This window comes from Leucopleurus acutus (assembly GCF_964270905.1).
Source record: "Leucopleurus acutus genome assembly, chromosome: 13".
Taxonomy (NCBI): Eukaryota; Metazoa; Chordata; class Mammalia; order Artiodactyla; family Delphinidae; genus Leucopleurus; species Leucopleurus acutus.
The window spans coordinates 40,073,451-40,092,249 of NC_139155.1; positions in this window are offsets into that span (position 1 = coordinate 40,073,451).

The following is an 18,799-nucleotide window of genomic DNA, read 5'->3' on the forward strand; positions in this document are numbered from 1 at the left end:
GGGCTTCTCATTGCAGTGGCTTCTCGTTGCAGAGCACAGGCTCTAGGTGCGCAGGCTTCAGTAGTTTTGGCGCAGGGCCTTAGTTGGGCATGTGGGATCTTCCCTCCCCAGGGCTCGAACCTGTGTCCCCTGAATTGGCAGGCGGATTCTTAACCACTGGGCCACCAGGGAAGCCCACCAATTTTCTATAATTACAAAAAGAAATAAAAATGGATTGCACAGGATTTTGTCTTAATTTTTTGGGTCTTAATTGTCTTAAATTTTCTAATTCGAAGGCTAAAAATGAGTTGCCTTCCCTTAATATGGCACTTAAAATACAGTAAAATGAATAAAAAGGAAAGTTTTCAAAAGTTTGATATGGCAGGCGTGGGGGTGGGCACGAACCCTAATCTTAACTGCTAGGAGGTTAGGAAGCCTTGTTTGCGGGTTTAATCCACCACATGCAGTTCCTTACAGTCACCAGCAGGGGGAAAAGGTAGTTTTCTGTTTCCGATGGATCCCGGCGCCTCGCAGCTAATTCCCTAACCAAAGGGAAAGAAGGGAAGAGCGCCGGGGAGATCTCGGTCAGTGTACAGAGGTAAGTGGCCTAGAGCAGTCACTCGGAACGCAAGGACCCGCGAAACAGGATATACATAGTCCCAGCAGCCCTGTCTTTCCAGGCACACGGGATAAGTTGGCTGGAACTCCCTGCTGACCGCTCAGCCCTGCATGCAGGGCTGCAGCAGCGCAAAGCCTGCTCCAGAGCGGCCGCAGAGGCGCGGGCAGGAGGGGGACCCAGGTGGGGCCGCGCGCCGCTCCGCGGGTGACCAGGTGAGCCCACGCCAGAGTCCGAGTGGGAGCCAGGTGAGCGTACGCCCGTGTCCGCCGGTGACCAGGTGAGCCCGCGTCCAGCGACTCTAGGGTCCCGGTCAGAGTCGGGTCATAGGACTCAAGCAGTCAGAGGGCAAAATGGTTTGAAGCGGACAGCGAAGCCGGCTGGTGATTCAAGATACCGGCCTGCACAGTTGTGTCTTCCAGGGCGGGGATCAGGAGATTGGAAAGGACATTCTCCTGCCAAGTGTGTTCACAGTATTAGCCTTAAAAATAAACCATGCTCCTGAGATGCTGTGTGTGGAAGGGGAAGGAGAGTGGTTATTTTATTAGCGCTAAATGTTAACTATTCCCTCCAGGATCTTGGCTAAACTCTGTATCTGGTGACCAGTCGTAGAGCCTGGGTCTGTGCCCCAGAGTAAATGCGTGGGCAAATGAGCTGGGGCTGGAAAGAAACAGCCACCACTTTCGAGATCTTTAACATGGAAAGTCAGTGGGTGCTGAAGCAGCGAGAGAGATTGGAGACGGAAAGCAAAGAACAGAAAGATAAGAAGCAAAGATATGGGAAGTCAAGGAAAGGAACCGCGTGGAAACAGCCGGGTGGACCCCGCAGCTCGGTGAGGCGCGCAGGTTAGCAGCAGGAGTGCGTCCGGGTTGACGTCTGTCTGTCGAGAGCCAGACCCTAAGCAGATTGTTGGAGTCAGAGGAAGGAGGTCATTGTTTCAGAACCCACTGGTTATCGCTGGTATTTTAAGGTTATCATGGTAGGGATAGAAACGTGTGCACCATGTCAGCAAGTTTTCTTCTGACAAATGGTCAAATGATAAGATGTACACATTTAATTGGATTAGGAGATAAATTGCCAGATGCTTTGTTTTTCTGCACCCTGATGAACATTCAAAGAGGAATCTCTGGAAAAGCCTTTCGTGTAAATAATTAGACTTTAGGATTAAAGGGTTGCAAAACAGCACAACAAATTTTTTAATTACTCTAAGTCTTAATAATACTGCATGTAGCAGCAGTAGTACTCTAATTATGTTTAAAAAATATTTCAACAATGTGTCCTTTTTTAAGATAGCTAATTACTAGTTTTAAATAGACAGGAATCTAAAATATTCCAATCATTTGAAATATATGCAAAACATCAAATAAAACATTTGCCAAACCCTACACGAAAATGAGTGAAATAATAACATAGCCAACTTCAGCTACTATTCAGAAGAGATGTATTAGGCTACAATGCAGCCATTTCCCCTGTCTTTGTATTTGAGCGCTGGGGGCTATTTGTTACTGCAGATTTGGTCTGTGTGCCCCAGTTAGGCCTGTAATACTTGACTGTCCTTCCCACTTCTCCTAGGGTCCTCCTTAGCACATCTGTTAAAAAAAAAAAAAAATCCCATTCTTGTGTTTTAAAACTTGCCTGTTTGCTTGACATTTAAGAAAATTTGGAATGGGGAGGAAAGGCTCATAAATCAGCCTCAATTGTTGGAGAAGGGATCATTTGACTGCATGGAAAATGAGAAATTAGGGGGTTTGGGGTAGGATATGGTGACCCCATTTGAACTTTACATACTATTTCTTCCTAAATGGGGAGGAGTTTAGAATAGGCACTCAAGCTTCGTTTTGGCTGAAAGACATTAAAAATATTTTTCTCAGGCACGGTTTACATGGAAGTATTAAGGAACCTCTTTACATTTTCTCATAAGCCCCCAGGGACTGATGCCTAGTACCTTAGAGGCACAAGTTACTTGCCACTAAACATTTACCTTTGCTTTAGTATATTTTATATGGCTCTAACGGAACTTAATGATTAATCAGGATATGTGCTATTAGTTATATATATATACGTACATATATATATATATTTTTTAATAAGAAATGTTGTGTTGTGGCCTATGTGATTCCTTCTGTTGGCTGTTCACATTTGAGCTGCTGCCCACTGGAAAATCCAAATAATCATAACTTAGGTAAGATAGAGGTCTATCTTTTTTATTGATTTATTTTTGGCTGCATTGTGTCTTAGTTGTGGTGCGAGGGGCTTAGTTGCCCCACAGCATGTGGGATCTTAGTTCCCCCACCAGGGATCGAACTCTCATCCCCTGAATTTGAAGGTGGATTCTTTACCACTGGACCACCAGGGAAGTCCCAGAGGTCTGTCTTTTTTAAATGTGTAAATACTCTGGAAGTAGGCAGTCCTTGGCTGGTGTAGCAGCTCCTGTATCTCACCAGGAACCTTCTTCCTTTCTGTTATCCTCAGTGTGTAGCGTCCATCTTCCAGGTTGCCTCATGGTTGCAAGGTGACTGCTGAAGTTCCAGTCATCATACCCACATTCTAGGTGGTGGGAGCAAAGAAGAAAGGGAGAAGGGCAGAGGGCACCTGGTAGCTGAGTAAGATTTAACAACTTCCACTATTTAGTGACGAGTACCTTGCCTCGATATATTTTGTGGTATATTGTCCACATAGATGGCTGCCAATCATTCTTGTATGCTCATGTCACTTTTCCCATCAAGGAGTGGAGTCTCTTTCTTTTCTCATTGTGTGGGGGCTGGCCCTGTGACTTGCTTTGACCAATGGAATGCATTGGAAGACCTTACTAGGCCTTGTTGTTTCTGTTTTTACCCTCTTGGGATCTAGCTACCATGTAAAGAGACTTGGACTAGACTACTTAATAATGAGCAACCATCTGAAGGGAGGCTCAGCCAGTCCCCAGCTATTCCAGCTACCCCAGCTGAGGTATCAATCATGTACATTAAGTCATCTTGGTTGTACCAGCACCAGCTGAGCTCCAGCGGATACCACATGATACACAAGAACCACCCAGCTAAGCCTTGCCAACCTACAGAATTGTCAAAAATGATAATCATTGCTGAATTGTGTTGAAACACAATCAGTTGGCCCCCTGCCTCCAAATGCCAGGATGGCCAAGATGTGAGGTTCATTATTTGGGTCCTTGGCTGCATTGGAAGTAGTAGAAGTCTGTTATTATAGAGGAAGGGGATGGCTATCCCAGGTGGGGTTGGGGAGGGGTGAACAGTTGTACACAGTCGCCAGTTACCTGGTGGCAGCTTGAAACAGAAAAGGCACATATGGGACCTCAGGAGCAAGGTCCTATGGGATCATTACTCTCAGACTTTGGCACGTGGGCCGTGCTCCTGTGTTTGGCCTCGACCCTCTTCCTCTGTTCCAAAGCTTCTGTCCTGCGTGACCTCAGGCTGCCTCAACCCCCTCTCTGTGTGCATTGTGAGCTGGCAGCTCCTCACTGCTGTCAGGCTGCCTGGCTCCTGTTCTCAGAGAGGAGGTCTGATCGAATCAGATCTCCATCCAGCCAGGCCACTGCACAGTCAGTGCTGCGCTCTGGATTGGCTGCACATCCCTTCCCCTGATCCCTCTATCCCTTATCCAGCCAGCCCTGTCAGGAGATGGCTGTGGCCCTTGAGCTCTGGAAGAACTGGATCAAGTCCTGGCTACACCCCTTTTCTGGCTGTGTGATCTTGAGCAGGCTTTATTGTTCTGCCTCAGTTTTCCCATCTGTGAAATGGGGTCAATGGTACCCACTTTATAGGGTTGTTGTGAAAATTAGAGAGAGTGCATGTGAATACTAGTGTGTGCTCAATAAATGGCAGCCATTACTGTTATTTTATTTTAACTTAACATAAGCAACTGTGTGCTCCCTTTGTGGAATCGATGATCTTGAAAAGTTAGCTATTCATCAAATGATATCTTCCCATAGATGTCTGTCATAAAACAAGAATCCTTTCCCACTGAAAAGTTTATTTTCAACGCCATTACTACATTTAAAAGCTTCTTTTAAAATACTGCAAAACTTTTTTCAAAATCATGAATTGAGAGGAACAGTATCTAATTATATACCAAAGGTAACCCAAAGTCTCTCCATAATATACGTACCTGTTTTTGCTCTGTTGGGGGTAAGTGAGGAGGTTGGAAGTATGGGGTGTTTGTTCCTCTGTGTTACATGATCCCCCAATGCTGCTTTTGGGTGGCACTTAGACTGCTCCTTTGGGACAAAGGCAGCATGAGAGAAAAACCAGTCACGTCTGGGTGCTCTTAAAGACATACTTTGAATTTGTTTTAGGCTGTGCCTTAACCAAAGGTTAAGTGTGATCTTCCACGTGGGGAGGGTTTTAAAAATATTGTAAAGTGAATTTTCTCATAATTGCTTATGTAATGGCTATAGGCAGGGATGTTACAGGTTGTTGATGTGTTTTTTGATATTTTTTGTGGCTGTTTACAGTGAGGACAGGCTTGCCATTCTGCTTGTGATAGACCTTTAAACTTCCTGCTTGCATTATATATTACTTCCATAAAGACAAATTCCTCACGGAGGACTTTTTGCCTTTCCTAGATTGTGAATCACTATATAAATGTAAGTGTCACTATAATTCTTTAAGCTGGACACACCTTTACTTGGTTATGACATGTCTTTTCATAATACCTGAGGGTCAGGTAGTACCACACGTAGAAACTGATGATTGACTTTGTGAGCTTGAGGCTGACCAGGGCTCTGTAACAGGGTAGAGTATACACTTACATCTTAGTGCACTATATTGATATGAGGCAAGGAAGAAAAACTGCTTTTCCTAAAACAATTAGTTTCTAACTTATTTATAAGCTAATCTACTCATAAATTTCAGACAGCTCAGGAGGGTATAAGACCTCCCTCCCATCCCCCATAGCTAGACAACCACTAAGAGTCTCTCATTCTCCAATTAGCAATTTTCTGTGCATACACACCCGAAGTTTGTAGTTTACACTAAGGTTCATTCTTGGTGTTGTACACTCTGTGGGTTTTGACAAATGTATAATGACATGTATCCACCACTATAGTATCATACAGAATAGTTTCACTGCCCTAAAAATGTTCTGTGCTTGACCTAGTCATTCCCCCCACCCTCCAATCCCTGGCCACCACTGATCTTTTTACTGTCTTCATAGTTTTTGCCTTTTCCAGAATGTCATATACAGCAGTTCCCCTTATCTGCAGGAAACAGCAGTTCCCCTTATCTGTAAGAGTTACGTTCCAAGATCCCCAGTGAATACCTGAAATCTTGAATAGTATCAAACCCTATATGTACTAAATTTTCTCCAATACTGATGGACGGGTAGCATATGCAGCATGGATACACTGGTCCAAGGGATGATTCATGTTCCTGGAGGGACAGAGCAGGAAGGCACAAGATTTCATCACGCTACTCAGAACAGCACACAATTTAAATCTTCAATTCATTTGGGTAAAATACCAAGGAGTCCTACATCATTTGGTAAGGGTATGTTTAGTTTTGTAAAAAACTGCCAAAGTGTCTTCCAAAGTGGCTGTACCGTTTTGCATTCCCACAAGCAATGAATGAGAGTTCCTGTTGCTCCACTCCCTTGCCAATATTTGCTGTTGTCAGTGTTTTGAATTTTGGCCATTCTAATGAGTATGTAGTGGTATCTTATTGTTGTTTTCATTTGCAATTCCCTAACAACAAATGAAGTTGAGCATCTTTTCATAAGCTTAATTGCCATCTCAATAACTTTTTGGTGTGTTATCCGTCCACATGCTTTGCTTATTTTTAAACCAGGTTGTTTGTTTTCTTATTGTTGAGTTTTAAGTGTTCTCTAACAGTTCTATATCAGATATAGCTTTGGCAAATATTTTCTCCCAGTCTGTGGCTTGTCTTCTCATTTTCTTGACTGGAATTTTTTTAATTACTGAAAAAATCATATCCATTGTAGCAAGTGTTACAAAGCAGAGATATTAAGAAAAACTCAATAATCATCTCTTTGCCTCTAATTGTATCCTTTGAGGTAACTGATCTAAAGAGCTTGATTTGTAACCTTCTGCATCTTTCTGCTCAAATGTGTTTGTGTGTGTGTGTGTGTGTGTGTGTTTATGGAAATGTACGTGGGCTTCTTCCTTATATTTTTGTTCAAGAATAAGTTTCTGTATACATTTCTTCATAATTTTATTTTATCCCCTCCCTCTAAACAATTCACCACTGGTATATGTCTAGCCAAATATGTATAAATGTGACGTTCTTCGTGGCTGTGCAATATTCCTTGGCATGGATATTATAATTTAGCCATTCCTCTAGTTTTAGGGTGGATATTTAGGATGTGTCCAATTTTATTTTCCTTTTCCATTATAAACAATGCTGGTGCTTTTATTCTTATAGGATAAATTCCCTGAAGTGGGACTCTTGGGTCAAAGGTGGCATGAATTTCTAATTTTATTGGATATTGCCAGAGTATCTTCCAAAAGATTGTAAAAATTCATTCCCTCACCAGCAATGTATGAGAAGTGCATTTCCCCACATCCTCATCAGTGCTGGATGTTAGCAGCCTTTAAAACATTTTCCCATCTGCTGGTATTGCTTTAATTTGCATTGTTTTTACAGCTAGTGGCCCTGGGTAGCTCATTATAGGCAAGTGGGTTCGTTGTTCATATCCTTTGCCCGTGTGGTTAATAAGTTTAAATGTGGTGGCCTTTCAAAGGCTGAAGTAGGACAGAGCAGGCAGTGCAGGCACCAGGTGGACAGAGGGTAGATTCCCATCCTCTGGGCAGCTGTCATTATCACAGTAGGATGGTGATGCCTACCATTAGCACCTCCTCCACCTACCTCTGTGTCCCTGGGTCACATCCAGGGCCTCTGGGTAGCACAACTCCAGGGGCCACATTCACCTGGTGAATGGACAATGGGGGGGAGGATTGAGATTCCCAGAGGCTCCCACGATTGTGCCGCTGGAGCTGTGCATTGCCAGGACCCTAGTCTTGCTTTGGTGATAGCACTTGCAGGGCTGCACCATGATCTCCACGTGACTGTCTGTTTGCCATCTTTTCAGACTCCGTGCTTACTTAACTTTGATCCCCAAAGCCTAGTATAGTGCCTGGCACATAACCAGGCCTGTTGGAAAGTGTTGGCTGATGGAATGAATAAAAGTGTCTGCAAGAGCTGGTAGGCCTCAGAAGGTGGTAGGCGAAGGTGGTGGTGGTTTGTGTGTGTGTGTATCTTTATATAAATATCAGGTATTGGGGCTGGCCTTAGCGTAGGGATTGCTGCCAGGAAGCTCAGTCTGCACCTGGATGAGAGGTACCCAACAGGTCAGAGACCCTACCCCCCTCTTTTACCCACTTCCATCTAAGACAGTCGCCCCTAGGACCCCTTTCTGTTGTTCCCTGTCTTTCTGACTTTATGTAGGAGTCACTGTCCTTTCCTGAGAACTCCTTCCCACCCACAGCTCAAGGGGATTTTGTATAAGAGGTCAAGGGTTGTGTTAGATGAAGCCAATTATTCCCCAGAATATTTCTCCCAGGGAACATGGGTCTGCAGACCAACCGTTGGCTTATGTGTCGTTTGAAAGGAACTGGCTGAACCCCGAAACAGAGGTCAGAAAGATCATGACGAGCTATTAATAATTACTTCCCCCTCCCCAAAGCTAATTAAAGCTCCCACAAAGCATTGAAATTTACTTAGTTGACTTGAGTCACAGTGGAACCATAAGGAGGCAGGGGATAGAAGTGTCTGTTGCCAGAGCACATGAATGCCAGGTGAAGATTAGAAAAACCTTATAAGAAAGATAAAAGGCAGCGTTTTCACTTTGAACTTGAAAAATATCCACGCTGCACAGAAGTAAGTGGCCGGAGTTAAACCTGACAAAAACAAACAGAATGCAGAACTATCATCATAGGCATTTAGAGCTGTGGGTCCTTCTTAGAAGGTGCATAATGCATTTACCCTCAGGGCATTCTTGTACATTTATTCCGTACTTTTGTCATGTTTTCCTGTCCTAAACCTAAACGTCCTCTTTATCATCATTTGATAGGAAAAGGCCTTGCAGGGCGCCTTCACCAGAGGCCAGGAACCCCTCTTATGACCGTGAGTGAGTCTGGGTCTGGTACAGCCACAAGGCCGGGAAAGGAAGCTGGGAGGTGGGGGGAGGGTCCTTCTCTCCATGGAGGGGCCTTGATTTCCATCCTGAGGTTTTCAAAAAGTCCTCACCCTCTCAGGCATTGGCTGTGAGCATGACTTTTCTCACTGAGCACATTCCTCTAGGGTTTGCTGACATTCTCTTCTCAACTGTCAGTAACACCTTGACTATCCAGGGTCTTTGAACACGACTTTCCTGGATTAACAAATGTCAATCCTTTACATCCACATATTCTGTGCCTTTGAACATAAATCATTCCAGAAACATAGCACACGTTTTGTCCTTATTCAGCTGAACGGACTGCTTTGTTTTGAGGGGATGGGGAGTGACCCCAGCAACTGCTGTGGGTTAGTTCCCTGGGAAGGAGCACAGGTGGGCTCAGAAGAGCTCCAAGCGCTGGCCTGCTTTCCACTTTGCCTCCTCACAGAAGTGCACAGGCAAGTGTGGGGCTGCAGACCTGGAGGCAATTTAATGAGGCTGCTTCCTTCAAAAAGTAATGTGTTACAAGCGGAAGCAGTCTTTCCCCACGATGCACAACACTTGTTTTTTTTTGCCTGCGCTGCGTGGCTTGTGGGATCCTAGTTCCCCGACCAGGGATTGAACCTGGGACCCCGGCAATGAGAGCATGGAGTCCTAACCACTGGACAGCCAGGGAATTCCCAGCAACACTTTTAATTAATTAATTAATTAATGGCTGTGTTGGGCCTTTGTTGCTGCACGCGGGCTTTCTCTAGTTGCGGTGAGTGGGGGCTACTCTTCATTGCAGTGGACGTGCTTCTCACTGCGGTGGCTTCTCTTGTTGCAGAGCACGGGCTCTAGGTGCGTGGGCTTCAGTAATTGTGGCAGGTGGGCTCAGCAGTTGTGGCTTGCAAGTTCTAGAGCGCAGGATCAGTTGTGGCGCACGGGCTTAGTTGCTCCACGGCATGTGGGATCTTCCTGGACCAGGGCTCGAACCCATGTCCCCTGCATTAGCAGGTGGATTCTTAACCACTGGGCCACCAGGGAAGCCCAACACTTTCTTAAATGCCAGAAAACTCTACCTTTTCCTTTTTCTCTGCCATTATCCACATCCTTTGATTTTCCACTGGTATCCCAAACATTGTCTCTTGTTTTTGCCTCTAACACAACACAACTCTTCAGCTTACCTCACTCATATTGAAGTGGCTAAAACATGCAGGAGAGACATCCCTCACCATCTTCAGGTTTTAACCAGAGCTCACCTTCCCAGCTGAGCGCACTTTTGCCGACAAAACACAAGACTACAGTTCCTCCACAGCTTCCTCGATATTTTATTTTTTTCACTGAATTCCAAGCACAGGAAATATTTGAAAACTAGGGCTTTAGTATTCTGAGGCTGAAAGTCTTATAGAGTGCTGTGCCAGTCATTAAGCTGCCTCTAACCTGCAAACCCATCCTGGGTTGGATGCTGGTACAGGGGCTCTGCAAACCTCATTTTTGCTTTTCCTGCTGACACTCAGGCTGTGCCAGTAGGGGGTGCTAGATGGAAAGGGCAAACTGCAGGAGGAAGGGACATGCTCCCCTCTTCTCTTGGCTTGTGGCTCCTGTGAACATTATTCCAACAATGGTTGGTCACTCTGGAGGCGGCAGTTCCTCCCACAGAGGCAGCTGGATCCTGATGGATCCTGTTTGTAGTTTTTCCAACACTTGCAAAGCTACACTCATTATGCTCCTCTGTGAGACCCAGTGTCTCCTCCTAGAGATCTGGGCTCCAGGCGCACTGGGACCTCCATCCAAGCTCAGAGACACCAGCACCAACTGGTCAGCACCCCTTTCTCAGAGTTTTGGGTCCCAGGTCTGGATCTCATTCTTCTCTGAGCAGCTCAGAAACACCAGCATCAGTGGAAGCATCTCTTGCCCTCTTGTGTCTGAGGAAACTTGCCTTCCCTTGCTGGAGAACTTTGGCATGAAATGTCTCATGAAATGATATTCTGAATAATGGCTTGGACCATAAGTTGAATCACTAAGGTAAGAGTGATGGATAGAAAAAAAAAAAAGCTTAGACTTTTTCCTTGCTCAAGGGGGGCCCCATGTCTTGTCTAGCAGTAGACTCATTTACTGTCTTCAGGCAAACCCCTGGTTCTGCAGTAACCATTGGATACAGTCGAATAAATTGAATGCAGTCATGAAAGGTCACTTTCTCAGTGCATTTGTTCATGCTTTGCAAACGGCTGGCAAAAATGTGGCACCTTTGAGAACCTGGAGAAAATTAGATTTCTTCCCAGGCACCAAAGTTTCTTCTTCTTTTTTTTTTTAAATGGGTGCCTGTAGCATAAGAATATGCAGAAAAGTCAATGTGTCCTTTTTTACTCTGTTTCAAATCAGGGGCACATGCTCCACTTATGAGGAAACTGACAAGTGACACTACAAAGACCCATTTCATCAGCCTTGTACAACTGCCCTAGAGAAAGAGTACTTTGAAATGCATCTATCTGAGAACGCCTCACATTGTCCACCAACTCCATGGTCTGATGATTCCTGTCATGACTCACTTTGAAATGGACAAGTCAATCTTCAGAAAATACATAGTGCAGTCAGACATACTTGTCTACTGAAATCTTTGCCTCTGGCTGAGCACTGAGCTGACCTTTCCTTGAAAACCTCTCTCTCCAGAGTAGGGCAGTGGCCAGTGGCTTTCACACTGAGAGGCTGAACCTGCTAAGAATATGATGCTTTGTCTTTTCCAATCTCTGATGTCCTAGATGCTGATGCCTTCTCCTGGTTAAGGCTGCTTTCTAGCAGAGCCTGAGACAAGGGCTTTGCTGCGGACAGTTCATTTGGGAGGTGATTCTGGGAGAGGAGAGGGTGAGTCAGAGAGGAGCGGGGGCTCTCTCTCTGGGTAGAGGGCTCAGTTCTGTCAGAACACCTCTCAGAGTTGTCTGCCGAGGGCCAGAGCCCAGAGCATTTCTCCACTGGCTCCTGTTGCCCATTGGTTGAAGGCTCCCTGGGCCTCTTCTCTGCCTTGCATCTCTAGGCTGCAGGTAGAGTGGGATGGTGTGGGAAAGCGGAAAGGTGCGGCATAAGCTGGAGGGCCTGTCACAGCTCACGTGGAAATGTCCCCTGCAGCTGCACCTCCTATTAGGGGGGATGAATGTGATGGACATCGTAACCAGAGGTGAGCAGCTTACTTTGCAGCCAGACCACCTCAGATCAGATCCCTGGCTCCAACGATGATTAACTGTGAGATCTTGGTCAAAAAAACCAAACATCACTTTCATCGTTGGATATTATTATCCTCTTGGGGGTAATAATAATACCATTACCGAAAGCAAGTTCATGTGCCTGACACACTGAGGCCCAACAAACTGAAACATAGGAGTTTGGAGCAAAGAAAGGTTTATTGCAGGGCCATGCAAGGAGAATGGGTGGCTCATGCCCCAGAAAACCCTGAACTCCTCCAAGTGTTTCAGCAAAGCATTTTTAAAGGCAAGGTGAGGGAGGGGCATGGTTGGTTGCTACCTCCTTGGTGTAGGAATCCTTTTTCTTGCAGCTGTCCAGGTAGGTCAGGTCATGATGTTCCTGTAAACCTCCCACAAGACAGATGTTATTCTCTGTTCTGCAAATTTTTATCTCTACATGAATGGAAAAGTATTATTATACCCTTAAAGGTCAGAGCCTTGAGAATGGGCTATCCTGTATATTTCAGGCTATAGGCAACATTCTTAACTCAAAGCAAACGCTATAAGAATACAAAGGTTAAACTAAAAGAAACAGATCTAATATGGAGTCTGATTTGTTCTTCCCTATTACGGTACCTCATGGAGTATTGTGCTCAATAAAGATTAGCTATCGTTACCCAACAACAGTCCCCTAGTCTAAATTGTGTCCAGAGTTCCCTTTTCTCTTTCAAGGTGAGCCAACTTCTCTGTGCTTCCATATTTCTCTCGGGGAAACGTGGAGACCTGTGTCAGCACACGCTGATGAAGCACGCCTTATGTCTCCTGCCGCATACCTCAGGGTCTTGCAGCTTAGCTGCCTCTCCAAGGACTCCCACATGGTCCCCCTTCTCCTTTTCCATCCCTCCACTTCTCTACTTTTCTGCCATCTTCGTTGTCTGGATACAGAGGGGCTGCAAAGCTCAAGCCCTCAACATGCCCTCCTGGTGCTGCTGGCTGCACCCCTGTGGGGCTGGTGTCACATTGTAATTTCTTCAAAAATTCACTGCAACTCGCTGTACTTTCTTGCAAGTGCTGATGTAAATGTTTCTCTGCCAGAATCTGGTAACATTCTAATACTTCCAGGACTTAGATTAGTGTCGACACTTTTGTTGACCTTCTAAAGACAGATAAGGTGAAGTGGTTCGGCTAATGTCAGCTTTCAGGGGCCTAATCTTTCCAAATTGACTACAACCATTCTAGATCTTACTTTCTGCTAGGAAAAACTGTGATATCTTCTGGCAAACAGGAATGTTTTTCTTTTTCAGATAATAAGAGTTATGTAAAACTTAAGCTACTTTTTTTTTTTTACTTTGGTTGCTAGGATGCTCTGAGTTAAATTGTATGTTCCAGTATAAAAATTATACTTCACTGTTGTTTTCTGATATATCTATCTTTTCCACTGGATATTTAATTCTTATTTTAATTGTCCTAATATGTAGGTCTTTGTATTGTAAGCTGACTCAAATCCTGCTAGAGGCAGTGCATAAGTAGAAAGTGATGTGTGAATTATTAGAATTGCCCCCATTAAAATACAGTCACTGTTGGTTGTTTGCTCTTCCTGAGTATAGCACCTTTCAAAGCCAGAATTTCTGAAGCCTGTTACGCAAGATGTGGTAGTTTCCATTCTATTAATCGTTTAATAATTCAGAAGACACATGACATTTTAGTTAGGACGTTTTGGGTTGCAGGTTACTGAAAATCCCATCTAATTCACAGGCCTTGAACATTAGAGGAGATTCACTGAGTCTTGTGACCCAAGTGCTTGATGGGTTTCAGGCATGGTTTGATCAGGGTTCTGCCTATGGATCTATTTCTCTTCGTTTCTCCTAGATTGCTCACCTCTGTGTTGGCTTTTTCTTGAGGCTGACTTCATTCATAGGGGTAGGGGCTGCCAGCTGCCTCTGTGCTTTACTCTGATTGGGCCACACTCTGTGCGAGACTATTCCCGAACAAAACACTGCAGCAGAGGAATAGGGGTGCTCTGATTGGGCTGGACTAGTCAGGTCCTACCTGCAGCCGCGACCCCACACAAAGTCCCCGGGGGCTGCATGGTAGGGTGGGGTGGAGTGGAAGAGAGAAAGGGAGGTTTATTGCTCACTCCATCTGACAGGGCCAATGAAAAGAGAACAAGGGAAGGACTTGGACCTACTGTGAGGAGCGCTACTATAAAACTGTGTGCATATGCGTTTCTTTGGGATGAACAATGCCAGATTGTGCCTTGGCAGGTCTTGTAAATTCTATCAAAACTCTCTCACTCTTTTGTTGGCCTCCAGAAAGAATTTGTCTTGCGATGCCTCTAGATTGGGGCAGGTGGAAAGCTTCCTGCAATTATATTCCTTATAGGTAACATTTCTCTACCAGACATTTGCAGTTTTGTAGGGTCCATCAATCCGCTAGGGTCCATAGCGGATTTGAGATGTGAGTTTAGTGCATCAGAGAAGGAGAGGCGGGTTCCATGTGCCCAGGGAGCAGCCTGGTGCTTGGCTCAACGTGTCCACCAATTGCTTTATAGGAGAAAAATCCCTAGAGGAATTAACACACTTCTGCAAAGAGGGCTCAAAAGGGTTCTGGATTCTTTTCCTCTTAATTAACCAAGGAATATTTCACTTCTTTTTAGAAATAACTGTTTTCTTTCCCAGTTCCTATATTTTGCTGTATCTGATTATAATTTATGTCTGAAGTAAGCATTTCATAGAGCACCATCAGAATTTATGGAAAAGAAGAAACCCCATGTGTGCACACGCAGGTACACATACACCCTGACTCACAGATGACTGTTTCCTTTACGCCAGCGTCTTTTTCATTGCTGGACTAAGGGTAGGACAATGGCCTCTGCCAAAGGCCTCTTTGTGGATGGGCACTGTGGCTTTCAGGTTCCCTTGCAGAGCTGTGGCTTGGCCGCATGCTGCAGCACAGGCATACATACTTTTGGTTTCGAGAGTAAAATGACCCAGGGTAGCAGGATGGGCGTGTTGGCCGGGGGAGGATGGAACCTGCCCCAGCAGACAAGCTGTGCCATTTCTGTACCCAGCTGTCCTGAGAGCCTGTTCGCTGCCGGGTGAGGCCAGGCACTTGAGTCTCACTGGGGCTTGTAGTGAAGTATGAATCTCGGTGGCTTTGTCCTCAGTGAGGAAAACCAGGCCAAGGTGGCCCAGGGCTCTCTATATAACAGGGTCGCTGCGTGTGTTCTAGGTGTTGTTGTCGTCCCTTCAGTAATTACTGTCAGCTGCTTAACACCTCTCCCCACCCATCTTCACTTCTACCTAAAAAAGCAGAAATGAGGAACTTGAAAAGGCCATTTGTTAAATCCAGTGTGTTTTGGGTGATGGCACGAGACAACCAAGTGAACGGGACTGTTTCTTGCCCTGAGAAACATTGCTGCGGGCCCATGTTACCAAAGGCAAATCCCCCCCAAAGTGGAGCCGGTTGGTGGAGGTTTGTGCGGGCGCTTGCTTGAGCTTAGCCCAGGAGTGCCAGGGAGGACAAGGGGAGGACTGGGAAGGGCAGGTCGGGGCTGGAGACCAGACCACATAGAGGGCTCACCCTCAAAGGGGGTGGTCAACCATGCAAACTACAGTGCCAAGGGTTGCAGGTAGCTCTGGATTGATCAGGCTGGGACATGACCTGACTCTGTTGAAGCTCTGGTTCTTGGGACCCAGTCCAAGATCAGGGCCTTGTTGATCAGGCCCCTGAGGCAGAAGCCCCATCATATGAATATTGTGAACATTGGAATTTCTAGAAAGACCCTTGGATAGGGAGATCTGCCTGGGAGAGCAGTTTCAAACTTAGCACACTCTGTCTTTAGCAAAAGCCCGGAAGATTACTCAAAGGCTGCGGAATGCAGCCACAGCTCCACCTGCCAGGGATTAAACTGGGAATGTGGGAATGCTGGTCCCGGACCCCGACTGTGCTCAGCATCCTGCAGAGTTGCTTTCACCTAACTGGAGTCTCAAGGTCAGCCTACCACCCTGATGTGGATGAGGGACTTCACTATGTGACACAGTCTTTGGTTCATGGGCATCCTCCGGAGAAATGTGACCTACTTGAAGAACAGGAAACTGGTACTTCTCAGCATGAGACTTATTTTTATCTTAAGGACACTGTGAATCAGGTAAGCTTCTCACAGTGTTGGAAGTTTCTTAAAGCCAAATGTGAGTTTTCAACCTGTGTATAGGGCTTTGTAGTATACATTTTCATGTTTACTAATTCCTGGCTCCATTTTACTCCTTTATGTTTGTTTCATTCCTTCCTTTTCACCTACTTTTTGCTTATGTTACCTTGATGCATTTTATGTACCCTTTTAGGTTGCCTTCCAGTGGTGTTCTAGAACCTTTGCAGTTGTTAAATATTCAGGCATTTTATGAGCCCCCTGTTAAACAGTTGATAGCTTGAAATCAGCCATAGTGGGAATATTTACACCACAGACATAGGCAGGCACTACAAAACAGGCCTTCCCCTCCACCCCCAGGGAACTAGTTTACCAGCATACTACTGTTTATATCTTATCTAGAAAAGGTGAAGTCTTAATAGATGTTTTTTTTTTAGGACCTAGAGATTATCATACTAAGTGGAGTAAGTCAGACAGAGAAAGACAAGTATCATATCACTTATATGTGGAATCTAAAAAAATGATACAAATGAATTTATTTACAGAACAGAAACAGATTCACAGACACAGAAAACAACTTATGGTTACCAAAGGGGAAAAGTGGGGAGGGATAAATTAGGAGTTTGGGATTAGCAGATACATACTACAGTAGTCTATATAAAATAGACAAACAACAAAGACCTACTGTATAGCACAGGGAACTAAATTCAATATCTTGTAGTAAACTATAATGGAAAAGAATCTGAAAAAGAATATATACATATAACTGAATCACTTTGCTATACACCAGAAACTAACACAATTTTGTAAATCAACTCTACTTCAACTTAAAAAAAATTTTTTATTGTGTTTTTTTACAAGTACTATGAAATTATCTATCTTATTTAAATATTGCCTATAATTTTAAATCTAAAGAACATTGGCACTGTTTTGGGTCCAAAAATGTTTCCAGGGTACATAAATTTATGAGATTATTTTTTAATGATGGCAAAGGAAAAATGGGATTCATCCAAACGTGCCTTCTAGTCAACTTGGCTGTTGTGCAGCTGTTCTGTAAAGGAGAATATTTATGTATGGGGACGTGGTGACAGCTGTTTACATTTCTGTTTATTTCATTTTAAGTTGTACTCTGGTAGAGCTAAGATTTTGGTAAATCTAGCAGTATTAGAAGTAAGTTGATATCCCATTCAATGTGGGATTGTTGTTAAGGGACCATTCAATGCAAATTAGAAGTAATAATAGCTCTGGTTTAAAAGGGCAAAGAATTAGGGTTGGGAAGGGAAAATGACTCCCTACAGAGGACAAGGGTTTTGCAGTGACAAATGTGGACGTTTGCTCAGTCCAGGAGCTGAGAGCCAAGGAGGAGTGGGGACAGAGCAAGGATGAGGAAAGCTGCATCGCTCCTGGCAGGCTCCTCTGGTCTCGGCTTGCCTTGGAATGAGTGTGAATAGCTGCAGGAAGCATGTTTGGTACCCAGAGTTGGCAGCCCAGCAATTGCAAACTTTGGCAACAGCACGAAAAGGGAAGAGAAGATCTCTGACAGTAAAACGGCAATTCCTGGGCCACAAATAATGATACTGAAGACAGCTGGAAAGTCCCCCAAACCTGAAGATTCCCCCAAAGGCACTGCAACAGAACCATTCATTGACCGCGGAAGAGCTAACAATGTCTGTGTGCTGACTGCCATGCACAGCAGTGTGCTAGAAAACACTTTCCTTGTAGCCCGTTTAATTCTCCAAACAGACTAAGAAACTGATACATAGATGGCTGAAAGTTACTTGCCCCAGGTGCTCAGTGATTAAGAGAAGGAGCCAGGATTTGTGCCTCTGCTCTCAACTGCTCAGATCAAACAGAAGGAAAAGATTTGCGTGGATGGTGATGATCTGAAATGCGGTGATGGGGGCACAGGGAGCAGGTAAGTGAAGAGGGACGATGTAAGCAGCATGAGAATGATCTCAGAGAGGCAGCAGTGAGTGGTGGCCTGAAGCAAGATCTTCATTCCCTGCCCAGGAATTGAACCTGGGTAGCCTGGATGAAAACCAGGAATCCTAGCTACCAGAAGCCCTGGCTCTTGCCTCCAGTGAAAAATGCATTTCTCACGGAGGCAAAAACTGTAAAAACAGGTACAAAGTTTATTATTAGAGACACAGCACAACAGTGGGAGAGCACACAGTTTGTTTAGTTAAGATAGAAGCAAGGCAGAGAGGCACACCGGGAGAGAAAGGATGTGGGCGTCCTCCCTAATGAGGAGGAACACAGCAAAGAGGCGGTTAAGTGATCTATATAGGGCAGTTCTTCCGGGTCTTTGTTTACCTTTGGTCAATTACCTGGTTTCTTTTCCCACACCAGACCTGCCCTAGGGCCCTCCCCAACAGGCGTGCGCAACTTTTTTCCAAGATGGATTTCAGCCCAGAGGCCTATGGGATGGCCTTAGCATCACATATTATGGGGTGGTGCCCCCTCCGTTTTGACCCCCAAGGAGCTTTTATGCACATGTGCAATGTCTCCCTTGCCCCAAGGATGGGAAACATGTGGCCTCTTGGTCCTTTACCCAAACAATGTTTAGCCCCTCTCTGTTCCTGCCATGACTGTTATCTTAAGGTGTCCACAGGAGACAAAGCCTGGCTGTTTACCTTGTTTCTGTTGTTACTTCCATTTCGGAGAGCAAACAGGAGGCTGATTTTAAATGTCTAACCTGGAGCCCATCTATCTCCTGTCTCAGGAAATGCAAACAGGAGACTAGTTGTAAGTGTCCGGCCTGAAGCCCACTTCTTC